The sequence below is a fragment of the Erithacus rubecula genome (assembly GCF_903797595.1).
Source record: "Erithacus rubecula genome assembly, contig: scaffold_645_arrow_ctg1, whole genome shotgun sequence".
Taxonomy (NCBI): domain Eukaryota; kingdom Metazoa; phylum Chordata; class Aves; order Passeriformes; family Muscicapidae; genus Erithacus; species Erithacus rubecula.
Genome location: NW_027635694.1, coordinates 41,710 through 53,202, shown reverse-complemented (window position 1 = coordinate 53,202; position 11,493 = coordinate 41,710).

Here is an 11,493-nt window from a genome sequence, read left to right as displayed (position 1 = left end):
AGAACTCCTGCTCTGTGGATTTCTGATCATTCCATTGATGTTTGGTTCTTTATATACAAACATCCATATATACACATATATAGAAGTAGATGTGGGCAGTACTTGGTGACCTGGAACATGCTTGATTGTGGGAACTGAAATGGATATTTCTGTCTTTATCTATAGAGTCAGCAGAGCTGTGCCATTCTGTAGGCATCTTGGAACTGAAATTGGTCATCATATAAGCAGGGCAATTGTTAACAATCTGTGATCAATTTCCCTTTGAGACTGACATTGGCTTTGGGTCACTTCTCATTTCCACAATGAGTGACCACTTCAATGTTTGTCCCTATTTCTTCACTGATCCTTAATCTTTGGTGAATGTGTGACAGGCTTTGGAGCCAATTCCTCACAGGTCTGTCAATCTGTGGGTAATAGAACCTGACTGAGGTTATTTGTCTGTGAGTTGTGGTCCATCTCTAGAACCCCCTCAGGCAGCACCCTGCCTGGGGAGGGGAGAGGAAAAAATGTAAGGGGATGATGACACTTTTTCTCTTTTCTCTGTGTTGTGGTTTTCTTAGACTATCTCTGCATTAAGTACCCTCTGTGTCTCAAAAGCTAGTGCTCAGCATTTTAAACCATGCATTCTCTCCTTTAGCAGGTTTATAGAACATTCATTCTTCTCTGTGAAGAAAGGGTAAACTTAAAAAAGGGTAGATGTTTTACGACAGCATGGTTCCATAGAACATTATTTCAAATGATTTTCTAAAGTACCTATAGTATAAAGTCACTTTGCTAAAACAATTAAGAGTGAAAACTGCAGGGCTGGTTTAAAATTTAATCCAAATTGTCTTTCATTCTGTGCAAGATTTTCTTTAAATCTGATTGATGTCCAGGAATGACAACCTAGATTTCTCTTTTGTTCTCTTTTTTGCTAGTAAACAAGGCATGTGTATAATTTGATTTTGATTTTAATGTCAGTAATCCACTGGACTCATTGATACCATGGAACTTCTTTATCATTACAACGCCCCATGGTTCTCAGGAATAGAAAGGTTAAAGGAAGTGAGTAAATCTTTTAAAGCAATGACCTGATAGCTAGTTTACATCACTTTGTAAACCCTTGGTTAAATACACTGTTATCTAAAAACAATGTATATATCTATAGGTATGAAGTATCAGCTGAATAAATGGTCTTAAACAAGTTTTGTCTACATTTTTGCTAGCCTCATCTTTTGTTCTTTCTTACTCAAATCAGAATATAAAAATAGTACTGTTCTTTCAAAATTCAATTGGTTAAAAAATTTGCAAGTTTGATGAAGTTTGGTTTAGGAGCACACAAACAATAATTTTAATTGTTGTTGAAGAAAAGATTGACGTGTCATCGGTGGTAAGCGATAGACATTATTAACAGAGGGGTTGCACAAGTATCTTTGGGATATTGTATAGCAGTTAATGTGAAGATCTCATAAATGGTGGAGATAAAAGACCCTGATCCCGAAGATTAAAAAATCATTTGATAACAGAAAAAGACTTTATCTAGCTCATCTTTGTTATACTTTAAATGTGTTTTATATGGATTAGATATAGCAATTGAAATCTCATCACTTCTTTTATGTTGCTGAATAATTAATTCTGATCATTTTAGTTTCAGCCACAGATTTAAAAGATAAACACATTGCTACAGCTTGTAGTATTGAACCAGTAGCACTTGATTTGTCACTGGAGTATCAGAAAGTGTGGTGAATGACAAATTGCCATTGTAAGGTATTCCCAGGAGTATTGAACATTGCAAGTAAACATGGGTGTGCTGGATTCACGTGCTCGGGGGGGAAGGGTGAGAGACCAAATGAGAGAGCTGATTTGGTGATGGACAGCTCGGAAAACCAATGAAAAGTTATTTTGCTTTCACAAATCACAGTGGATCAAGTTCTGGGGGGCCTTTTGGGCTTCTGGCCTCCAGAGCAGAGGGGGTCCCCGGCCCATGCACCTGCCCGGCACCAGTTCTGCAGGGAGCCTTAGCCCAGCCCTTAGCCCAGCCCTTAGCCCAGCCCTTAGCCCAGCCCTTAGTCCAGCCCTTAGCCCAGCCCTTAGCCCAGCCCTTAGTCCAGCCCTTAGCCCAGCCCTTAGCCCAGCCCTTCGTTCAGTCCATAGTCCAGCCCTTAGCCCAGCCCTTAGTCCAAGTCCTTAGCCCAGCCAGGGCTTGGCTAGGCGGGGCCACATGGCCTGGGCCGCATGCTTTCCTCTTAACGATCTGGATACAATTTTACCTTCTTAATGCCTGGATAAGATTCTCTATCTCCTGAACCCCTTAATGAGAAGGAATAAAGCATGGAGTCCACAGAAGTCGGCGGAATGAAGATAAAGTTCCTGATGGGAAGAGATTGAAAAGATGCAACTGATAAGTAGCTGAAAACCATTTTTGTGGGGCTGTGAGGTGATTGTGACTTCACTAAAGTTCCTTTAAACTGTGAAATATACTTGGGGAGGATGGGTGCTAGAGTTAAAGAATTTCCTTGTCTCGGGAAATGGAGCTCTCTGTTTTGGGACAGGAATATGAACAGAGACATTGATAGAGAAGGAGCTGACGAGGATTTTGTTTTTTCAGCAGCCTGCCTTTAAAAGTAGTCCCCCATGTATTCATCGTAACCCATAACATGGCTCTGGAAGGACTGTGGCAATGGGACGAAAATTACCTTCGTGATTCTGTACATAAACCCTGGCAGGCACTATCCTACCTTTAAAAATGCTATCAGATTACTCTTAGGCAGCTACATAAAGTTTTCTGGTAGGAATGCATGTTCTTTGCATTCCTTATTTCCCCAGGTAAATAATGAGGGTATTAGAGTTAGATAGTAATCATTTAGGGCTGTAATTTAGTGTCCCATGTACCTGTGCCTCCAGGGGTAGTGGGTGTCCAAACTGTCTGTAGGGCTGCTGGAGAGCTCATCCTGGTTCAAGTGCCTTAAAGTGGGCATCTTGATCCATGCCATCTGTCCTGTGGGAATCTGTTGTGCCTCATTTGCTGCTCCAGAAGGAAATGGGTCTCCATACACACCTGCCACCCCTCCAGACATGGGCTGCAGGGCAGGTGTCTTGGGTACAGGAGATGAGCTGCTGAGCTTGAAGAATCTCATCTTGTTTACATTTTTTTATATATATAATATATATTTATATTATATAAATAAAAAATAAATGCACTGAAGCATAAGGGGCTGCAGGAGATGTTGGGAGCTGCAGAGGTGCTCATCTGGCACTTCTGCTGTTATCTCCAAAGATAATCAAGAAACTTTGTTGAGGTCTCCATTGGTGGGAATGCAAGTTCATGAAGTGCACTGACTTTGGAATCTGACTTTTGAAACAAATTAATCCCTTTTCTGAATCTCTGTGATATTTGGCATGTATGATTGATGATAGTGAAACTCACATTAGAAGAGGTTCACATATGTACTGTGATGTGGCAAGAAAATACCACAAAAAAACCCCCACAAATGCACGGTCTGACTTCTTACTGTGAGCTGTCAACACTTTTGTCCCTACTCATATGACTGCCAGAAGAATAGAAAATTGCTTTCCTCAAAGCAAATCCAATGTTAAGAGTTTGAAATGCCAAACTAGACTCATAGAGAACAGAGGAATGGGTGTGATTTATAAGCATGTGTCCTCAATTTATTAGAGGAAACAGAGACTGAATATGAAGGATATGCTGATCAGTTTAATGTTTTCTCTTGGATCTTTTCCAAAGCATGCAGTTTCCAAGCCACTGCAGTCAGCAAGGATCTTTCTACTGACCTGAACAAATTTTTTAATACAAGGCACTTATGCCTGGATATTTATTAAAGATGTGATAGCCAGTTGTAATGGTTTTGAAATCAAAACCAGTGAGAGACTCCAAGTACCAAGTACAATTTAACAGGGAAAAACATAAATAAATTTAAAGAACAAAGAAAAGACATGCAATAGTACATACAAAAGAAAAAGCACAGAGTCAGATTACAACCTGACACCGTGCTAGTTATGGTGGTGGTAGCAGTCTGGATGCAGTGGTCTTCTTGAAGCAGTGATCCTGTAGAAATCCTGGCAGCATTCCTGGTAGCTCTTGGCCTCTGGAAACCAGTGGCTAAGGGCAGATTTGGTGTTCGTAATCTCAGTTTTTATCTAGGTAGGAAGGCTTAGCTCCTGCCCCTGGGTGAAGCATCTCACAATGGGGTGATGTAATTTTATCAGTCATGCAATGGGACTCAGAGGCCCATTAACAGAAGGTATGTTCCTGGAGGGAGGGTGGGTCATGGGAAAGATAAAGAACATTGCCCAATCTCTCTTTAAAAGATGACCCATTAGCAGAGGATCTCTCCCACAGAGATAAGAATCACTGCCCCACCTGGTTACAGCAGATGGGGATAGAATACATCCCTTTGGGCATATCTTCACATTGTAACCTAGGACACCAGTCTGCCACATGACTGAGAGATGGGACTTCAAAGCAGGAGTGCAGAAAGTAATCCAAGCAAGAAACCGAAGCCCGAACAAAAAGAAGTTGAAGTCAGAGTTGAAATCGGAGTTGAAGTCGTTGAAGTCATTGAACTCAGTGAAGTCACTGAAGTCACTGCAGTCACTGAATTAATTTATTGTTCTCACAGCTCAGCCTTATATACTGTTGCAGCCTCAAGCAGTTGCATCGCTCAAGCAGTCACATCCCCAAGGCAGAATTTCCCCCCAGTTACAGAATCAGCCTTTTGTTTGCATTACTTGGCAACCTTACAAAACCACACAGTTTCATAAAGATTGCTAGCTGCACATGAAGCTCTTTCTTTCATAGCTGTGGTTTCTTATTCACAGTCTGTACCTCACCAAGGCCAGAACATCTTGACCAACTGTTCTCTCTGTACTATATCCCACTTCTCCTACAGCAGTCCTGTCTTTTTACATTTATTCTGGTAGTTTCTGGTCTCCTCTTTCAATCAGTGACTAATTAGTAGACTTCAGATTGCTTTCAGAAATGCTTGACATGGTTTGATACTATTTGATTCTGCCTGTATTTAACATCACTCTTTAGACAGTACTGTACCTCATGCTTTTCCTTACATTATTTCTACAGTCTTACTTAAAAATAAATGTGAAAAAATACATGAAACTTGATTTAAAAGTTACTGAGTCGTAGCCATTAAGTGTATCAAATGGGTTAATATTTGTAATATGTGTTTCTGTATTTTTGTTATCAACTCTAAGCTAAGTTTCTTTTTGAGCCATATATTGCTTCATTGCCTTCTCTGAAGTGCAACCATCTCAGCAAGGTCTAGGAATTCGTCAGTGTAAACATTCCTTTTTCTCCTTGGAAAAACTGACTTTTTTTCTTACCTACAAATCACAGATCAAGTCAGGAGAGGATGTTTTTCCAGCATTCTTTATCTGCTTTATTCAATACTACTCAGAGTATGTCAGGATTACCATGTACCATATGAAATGCAAGTTTGTCCATTCAGGCTTTACGTGTTCTGCATTTCTTGAGGCTTAGAGAGGGATTATCCATCAGTTGCTGAGGAAAGCAGTTCTCGACCACCCCAGACAAAACAGCACTGTCTAAAATCACCTTCTCCTGTGTGTTTGGTACATCTGCTTCCCTTGGAAGACACAAAATGAAAATTTTAAGGGTTAAGTTTTGATAGAATTGATGAATTGTTGATATTGTTTAATGCTACTTTTCCCCCTCCATTCAGGATGGTAAGAGGAATGACTTGGAGTTCCTGAGAGCATTCAGCTGTTTATTGCAGCTTGCAGAATGAGTCATGAGGCAAGAGAGCTACATTGACAAGTACAACAGGCCTTTGCTGCAGGTTGTAACTTAAGAACTCTGCTTACAATGATTTTCTGTTACATATGTATTTTTAGGCTGTGTTTAATGTAACCTGCAAAGAAAACATGAATTATTGATTGTGTTGTAACATTACTTGTCAGGTGTTTCTCTATAGAGAAAAGACAGCTGTCCTAGTTTGTAAAGGCTTGTCTCCTCAAAAATTCTAAGGCAAAAATTCATTTGGGATATATGTAAGATGTCGTAATGTGACTGTTTCCAATTCTAACTCCAATTTCTTTTTGTTTAAACCTTAAAAAGATGATTGATTGATGATTGATTGATTATTCAATGATTGCAGAAACCCTTGAAATACTGTCCAAGTTTAGGACAAATTTGGGGAAAAGACTTTTGAAGGGTCCCTCCCCCCCCCCCTTACAATTCTTTCTTTCACTGAGCTTGGAAAGAATTTTTTTCAGGGGAAAGTGGAAAAAACTTTTTATTAACAAAAATACAAAAGAAACACTTCCCAGCACAGACCCAGATGAGATGAACTTGGCAGATCTTCACCGGGAAGGGCAGCAGAGCTTCTTTGGTAGACTTCCAGAGGTGGTCTTTGACATTTAGATCCGTGTTCTCTGGAGCCGGTGCGAATCTTAGGGATGAGGAGAAGGGAGAGAGGGAGAGGGGCAGTTTAGGCAGCCGGGGGGAAGCAGCTAAAGCAGCGGGGGTGGGGGGGGTGGGGCAGCAGCAGCGAGCAGCAGCTAAAGCAGTAGCTAAAGCAAGCAGCTAAAGCAGCTAAAGCAGCAAAAGCAGAAAACACCCGCCTAGATAAAACAGCCTAGGGGAGGGGTCAGCATCTCCATGGTGGGGGGTAGGGAGAGGAGCTAGTTAAAACATAACCCATAACATTCCACCCCTTATCCCATATCGTGATCATTGACACACGATTGGGATACACACTTACTAAGTACAATATGAAAACTTCTTTTGACTTGCTTAAAACTTCAACACTTACACATTTCCTTTTTTTTTTCTTGCTTAGGCCTTTGTCATTTACACATTTTTTTTATTTATAAAATTTAGCATACAATGGTGGTGACACTTAATAATAATATTTGTGTATAATTTATCCTATAATTAGATTATTTTGAGGTACACAGCGGGTTGTTTCATCTTTTTGCATTATTTACCAAGTACATTTTGGTTTTTGAGCAAAGGCAATTCCACGAATGGGTTTGCCTGTACTTGAGGCAGGATGGATTTATACTGGTTTTTTTTAGCAACCCTTTGACATGGGCTACTGGGACTTTGTCTCCGTCTATTACATTAAGGCCTTCAGACTGGGCGGGACCTGCTCGGTTGGTGGAACCTCGAGCGTTGACTAACTAAGTGGCTTTTGCCAGGTGCTGCTTTCAGTTCTTGAGAGATTTCCTACCTGATGCCTTTAAGGTGGTTTTTAACAATTTATTGTACTTCTTAACTTTACCTGCAGCTGGTGCATGGTAAGGGATATGGTACACCCACTTAATACTATGTTCCCTAGCCCAGGTGTTGACAAGGTTATTTTTAAAATGAGTTTTATTGTTTCACTTAATTTTCTCAGGGGTACTATGCTTCTAAAGGACCTGCTTTTCCAGGCCCAGGATGGTGTTGCGGGCAGTAGCATGGGACACAGGGTAGGTTTTTAACCATCCAGTGGTGGCTTTTACTATGGTTAGCACATAACGGTTTTTTTTGGCGGGTCTGAGGCAGTGTGATATAGTTAATTTGCCAGGCTTCTCCATACTTGTATTTGGACTGCAGTTTACCATACTAGAAGGGCTTTACCCGCTTGGCCTGCTTGATGGCAGCGCAAGTGTCACATTCATGGATAACTTGAGTAATGCTGTCCATGGTCAGATTTACTCTTCAGTCTCGTGCCAACTCATAGGTGGCATTTCTACTTTGATGGCTGAGGCATTATGGGCTTATTGAGCCAGAAACAACTCTCCCTTATGTTCCCAATTCCAATCTATTTCTAACCCCCCTATTTTTGCAGCTTGATTTACTTGCTGGTTGTTTCTCTGTTTTTCATTAGCTTTGCTTCTGGGGACGTGGGCATCTACATGGTGAACCTTAACAAGTAGTTTTTTTACTTGAGTGGCAATGTTTTTCCACTCGTCAGCAGCCTAAATTGGTTTTTTTCTACGCTGCCAGTTTGCCTCTTTTTATTTCTTCAGCCACCCCCACAGAGCATTGGCTACTATTTAGGAATTAGTATACAAATAGAGCTTTGGCCATTTTTTTTTTTTTTTTTTTGTGATATTTAAGGCCAGTTGGACAGCTTTAATTTCAGCAAATTGACTAGTTTTTGGGGTTTTTTTAGTACCTTTTGCAACTTGTCGTGTAGGGCTTGATAAAGCTGCTTTCTATTTCCGATTTTTCTTTACGACGCGACAGGAGCCATCAGTGAATAAAGCATAGTATGCTTCTTCTGCTGGCAACTGGTTGTATGGTGGAGCTTTTTTAGCCTGTGTTACCGGTTCTTGTTCCTTATTTGCGACACTAAAACTTTTACCTTTTGGCCAGTTTGTAATTATTTCTAAAATTTTAGGGCGATTTAGTTTTTCAATCCGGGCACGCTGAGTGATAAGGGCAATTTACTTACTTTACGGGGCACTGGTGGCATGGTGGGTGGAGGGAACTTTTTTGCTGAACATTTACCCCAGCACTGGCAGTTGGGGTGCCAGGAGAAGCTGTGCTTCCGTACTAATCACTTCTGAAGCAGCTTGGACTCCCTCATAGGCAGCCAGGATTTCTTTTTTTGTGGGAGTGTAATTACTTTTGAACTTTTTGTAACTTTTCCTTTAAAACTTTAGAGGTTGGCTTCGGGTCTTGTTTGGCACCTTTTGCTACAGGTTTTAAGACAAACTATGGCTTTCAGCTGCTGAGTAAAGTACGTTTTTCACATCTGGTCCCCTCCTGACTGGGCTAAGGGCTAATGCATGGGCAATCTCCTGTTTAATCTGGGCAAAGGATTGCTGCTGTTCAGGGCCCCAGTGGAAATCGTTTTTTTTTTTTTTTTTTTTTTTTTTTTGCGGGTAATAAGGTAAAGAGGGCTTACAATTTGTCTGTTCTTAGGGATGTGCATTTTCCAAAAACTGATGGCACTTAGAAAAGCTTGTGTTTCCTTCTTGTTAGTAGGTGGGGACATAGCTGTAATCTTGTTAATAACATCAGTAGGAATCTGACGCCGTCCATCTTGCCACTTCACTCTTAGGAACTGAATCTCCCGAACAGGTTCTTTAACTTTACTTTTCTTGATGGCAAAGCCTGCTTCCAGGAGAATTTGGATAATTTTTTCTCCTTTCTCAAACACTTCTGCTGCTGTGTTTTCCTATACGATGATATTATTCATATATTGTAGATGTTCCGGGGCTTCCCCTTTTTTTAGTGCAGCCTGGATTAGTCTATGACAAATAGTAGGACTGTGCTTCCACCCCTGGGGTAGTCGGTTCCAGGTGTACTGCACGCCCCTCCAGGTGAAAGCAAACTGAGGCCTGCACTCTGCTGCCAAAGGAATGGAGAAAAATGCATTTGCTATGTCAATGGTGGCATACCACCTTGCTGCCTTGGACTCCAACTCATACTGGAGTTCCAGCATGTCTGGTACAGCAGTGCTCAGCGGTGGAGTCACTTCATTCAATGCCCGATAGTCCACAGTCAGTCTCCATTCCCCATCAGATTTATGCACAGGCCAAATAGGGCTGTTAAAGGGTGAGTGTGTTTTACTGACTACTCCTTGGCTCTTTAGCTTTTGGATTATCTTATGAATAGGAATTACAGCATTTTGCGTTGTTCTGTACTGCCGGCGGTGTACTATTGAAGTGGCAATTGGTACTTGTTGTTTTTCTTTCTGCAGAAGTCTTGCTGTAATTGGATTCTTAGATAGTTTAGGCAAGGCGTTCAATTGCTGGATACGCTTTGCCATTACAGTTGCAATTTTAAATGCCCATCTTAGTCCTTTTGGGTCCTGAAAATACCCGCTTTGAAGGTAATTTATGCCCAAAATACATGGGGCTTCTGGACCAGTTGCAATAAGATGTTTCTTTCAATCTTTTTTAGTTAAACTCACTTCTGCTTTTACTAGGGTGAAGTTTTGCGATTTACTTGCTACACCAGCAATTGAAACAGATTTTGCTCCCATGTGTCTTGATGGAAATATTGTACACTGTGCACTTGTGTTTGCTAAAGCTTTATATTTTTGTGGTTTTGAAGTGCCAGGCCATCGAATCCACACAGTCCAAAAAACACGATTCTCCCTCGCCTCACCCTGGCTAGAGGCAGGGCCCTTCTAAGCCTGTTTCTCCTTCTTTTCTGGAGCTTACATCTTAGAAGTTCCTTCAAGAGGATTAGACATGTTACTATCAGTATTACGTTTGGCACTTTGGCTGCAAGAAACAGGAGCGGCTTTCCTTTTGGTGGAACTTCTTTCAATTTTTCTTTCTTTCAAATTCCGCACTCGTTTTGCTAGAGCAGTCGTAGGCTTTCCATCCCATCTTCTCATGTTCTTTCCAGAATCCTGCAAGAAAAACTACAATTTAGCTTGGGGAGTGTACTTCTTCTCCCAACTGGGGGAACGTTTGTGTTGGGTAGCAGGGTTTCTAATGTGTACAGCTGAAATTTGGAGGAGGTCCTCTTTAATTTTCTTTCTGAGTCTCCAATGATTTTTCTTCTATTTTATCTTCTAAGTCTTGCAAGCGTGTTTCCACAGCTGCAATTTTAGCATGAGTCGGGCCATGTACTGCATTCGCATATGCACAAAGCTTCTTTGTTATATTGAGTACTGTCTCATACACCTTATCTTTCTTTATTATCGCTAGGGCAGATGCATACTCAGGTGGCTTAAGCTGCATGAGTTTTTTTCCACATTACTGGTGTGCATGGTACTAAGTCTGGATTTTTAGTTGTTATGTCATCTGAAAAAATAATTTTTGCTACTGCCATTTCCCTGAGGCGTTGGACCCCCTGCTCTATGGTTTTCCATCGGGTTTGTTGCATATACAGGTCATCCGCACACAGATATCTTTGTGCCACGCTATCCAGGACCCATGCCCAAAGGCTTTGAGGGTTAGCTCCCCTCATCACGCCTTGGTCGATAACAGAAGTATGGGACAGAGACCCAAATGTCTCGCTTTAGAGCCATCCAAAACTGTAGCCTCACCTGCCGCATTCTAGAGACGAAACTAGCCAGCTAATAATAGATTTATTAGGTTCCGGGTGTAATCTTTTCTTAAACCATGAAGATCCTTTAGGGAAAGGTCTTCATTATTAGTCCCTGCTCTTCCATTAGTTGTTTTAACTCCTGATTTTACATCAGGAGGTGTTGAGGGTCCCTCTCCAGCATCATTATCATTATCATCATTTACTAGCTTATTAGTTTTTTTGGTGCACTTTCCACTTTTTGTACTGGTAGCCACAGCCATTGGTTGGGGCTTATTTTCTAGTTTAACTGCTGGGTTTCGGCCTAGGGGGTTGGCTGCAACTTGAGTTACTGCGATAGGAGATAATTTATCTCCCTGTTCCCTCTCCTTTGTCTCTTGCTTTATAGTGCTTAGCAGGGTGCGATATGCATGTGCCAGGGCCCAGCTTACTGCAATAATCCTTTTTTCTTTAGAACTGTCTTGGCATTTTCCCTTTAAGTACCTTGCAACTTCAATTGGATCTTGAATTTGTTCAGA